This window comes from Poecilia reticulata, linkage group LG13 (assembly GCF_000633615.1).
Source record: "Poecilia reticulata strain Guanapo linkage group LG13, Guppy_female_1.0+MT, whole genome shotgun sequence".
In the NCBI taxonomy this organism is placed as follows: domain Eukaryota; kingdom Metazoa; phylum Chordata; class Actinopteri; order Cyprinodontiformes; family Poeciliidae; genus Poecilia; species Poecilia reticulata.
In genome coordinates, this window is record NC_024343.1 from 32349408 (window position 1) to 32352596 (window position 3189).

Genomic DNA, 3189 nt, shown 5'->3' on the forward strand with positions numbered 1-3189 from the left:
CGGCTCAAGACCATGGCCTCGGATTTGGAGGCACTGAGCCTCATCCCGGCCGCTTCACACTCGGCTGCGAACCGCTCCAGTGAGAGCTGCAGATCACGTTCCGATGAAGCCAACAGGACCACATCATCCGCAAAAAGCAGAGATGTGATCCTAAGACCACCAAAACGGATCCCCTCAACACCTCGGCTGCCCCTAGAAATTCTGTCCATAAAAGTAATGAACAGAATCGGTGACAAAGGGCAGCCTTGGCGGAGTCCAACTTTCACCGAAAATAATCAGCAAATTAAAAAATGTAGGTTTGTAGGTTGGGATGTTCCCTCATATTAATATTAATAATATTGAGTTGTTATAAGCTGCTTGTTAAATAAGGAATTATTGACTGAATTTTACAACTTTTCCACCACAGATGGAGATTCTATCAGCTCTGTTATCCTTTTGTTTTTGTTTCCTGGAGAGAATACTCAGTGCGTTGTTGTTCAGTCATCTCTCGCTCTTCTCTTGGTCAATTAATCCGGCGATGGGAATAAACTGTAAAGTGGGTCAGAAGAGGAAGAAACCTGTAAAAATCATCTCCCAGAGGGGAATCAGCTCATCAGCTCTCAGATTGATCGAAGCCAGCAACTGATTAACTTGATGTGTTTTCCGAAGCCTTCCACCAATCACAGCGGAGCGTTGAAGGACGAGACTGATGGAGCAGAAAACCCGTCAACGTCAGTTTGGGTTCAGACGAGCCCAGAGCGAGACCGAGGGTTCTGGAAATCAGCATAAAGTTAGTGATGAAAAACACCTGAGTGAGCTGAGCTCAGCACAGAGCGGAGAGAGAGAGACGTGTGATCCTGCTGAACACATTCAGATGAACCTCTCTGATTCTGGACCGGCTCTGTCCAACCCGACTCCAGTCCGTCCCTCTGCAAGGTCCGGTTCGGTTGCTGAGGTGTGAATGCTAAGCTAACTCTGGTTCATCTACAAGCCTCAGACTGGGTTCGGTTGAAGTGAACTCTGGTTCGGTTCAATGTATATGTGAAAGCAGACCGGAGACCAAAACAACCAAAGCTAATGTGTTAGCCTAGCGCTAGCAGCAGAAATCCTCCAACCGCTAAAATCCTCCATCTTGTTTCCATCTGGTGAAGAAGGAAGTTGCTCTCAGTGTCTTCAGAGGTTTCTGTGTCGTTTCCTTCAGTGGTTCTGGGTGCAGCGCCCCCTCAGGCCAGGAGGGGAACAGATTGGTTTGACTCAGAACCACAGCAGCTGGAGGAGGAGCAGATGTTCTGGTTCCTAATCAAACCAAATCTACCGGACCACCAGGTGGAAAAACATCCTAAACGTTTTCTCATCCCTGCAGCTCTCTCTTTAGTTTCCACTTTACTCTCCCTCCCCTTCATCCATCCTCACCGTATCGTTACTCATCTGATATCTCACATAATTCTTCTTCTTCTTCTTCTTCTCCTTTCAGGAGTCACCTCAGCCAATCACTGGTCTCCGTTTAGTCCAATCCTCTGCGTCCTCCACCTTTAGCTTCCTATCCTTTTCTTCCAGGCCTCCTGCTGTGACACATCTTCTATAATTCCTGTTCACTTCTTCAAACTCCTCTTCCTCAGTAAACTTTATACCTTCTTCTTCACTCATTCTCCTCATTTATTGACCCTTTTTCTTTACAGAGCTGCATCCTCACTTTTTGTAAAATATTCATCCCACTCATCCTTTTCTCCTCCACCTCAAATCTTCACTTCCTTCCCGTCTCCCTGCTCTCCGTTCATCCTGCTCATTCCCAAAGTTTCACCTCCGTTGAATGTGCTTCATCTTGGCTCTGCTCCGTTTCTGTCCTCGTCTCGCTGCTGCTTTCCGTTTTTATCCTGCTGCCGGGCCGCAGACGGGCTTTTGGAGCCGAAGTGACGGTTCGTATTCACCTCCTGCTCTCTGCCGTCTGCTGTTCTCTGTGTTTCTGTCTCAGCTCCTCGTGTTTCTCCGTGCTGATGCTGAGGTGCCATGATGGGTTTAAGCATTGATTGATGATCCCATTGTCACTCTGATGAACACTCATTGTGTTCTTGCCAGCGCCGCATCACTTCCTCCTCCGCAGCTGCGCGTTTACTTGACATTTTCTATTTATATTTTTATTCCTCCAATCTTCAACTTACACTCTGCAGATCGTTTAAATACTTGTTTCCTTTTCCAAACCTGTTCTTCTCTTTGGGTTTTTGTCTTTCAATTGTTTCAATTTCCAGCTGAAAGTCTCAAAATGAACCAGAAAAATCCCGTTTTCTGCCTGAACTGGGTTAAATCCGAGTCGCCCTGAGATCAATAAGCCATCTTCCCGCGGTAAATTAGAAATGCCAACATCTCCACACCTTATTTTTTTTACGCTTGAACTGAAGTGGAACAAGTTGATGAGAAAGCTTTCCTCTGAGTTTAGGACGGTGAAAGCAGGACGCAGGCAGAAAAATCCGTAAGCATGAATTCAAGCTGCCTGACCTCCTTCTGTTTCAGTAAATCTTCAAAACAAATTCCTTCATCAGTTTATGCAACTTATATCAGCAAACTGGTGACATCATGTGAGAGTTTGTGGGTAAGAAGGAGGTTTATTCACATCTGAGTCACGTTTCTCTGCATAGCAAACCGTCAGATCTTTGCAGCAGAGTTCAACCTTGTGAGACGATCCACTGTATTATTTATTGAATCTACTTTATTAGGCTCTTTGTGCTCATGCTGGGTTGAAGCCAGTGGATCCTTCACCAAATGGTCCGTGTGAAGGACCCCTCGCTGTTATTGTTTACATCCGGAAATTTGGCGCTTGAGGGCAAAAAGACTTTTTACTCACCAGCCGCAGCCGCGGAAGAATCGGGAACAAATGAAACCTGGAGATGAAGGAATTATTCATTCAGTGCAAAGGGGAAAATACCGCAGAAAACCCGTCAAAGAACAACTCAAAACATCTTGTTTTCTCGCTCTCTGTGTCGGCTACGCTACGCACAGACTCGTTGCCATGACAACAACGCCACTTTACGTTTCAAGGATTCAACAGCAAAAAACACTCAAACATTTCCCACATAAAGAACAGAACATTCAGTCAGTTACAGTTTTATGTTTTCAGGTTTGATGTTTATTTTGCGATTATTAATAAGTGATCGCTGCGGTAGATTAGCTACCGTTGCTAATAGCTAAGCTAACACGGTGGTAGATTAGCTACCG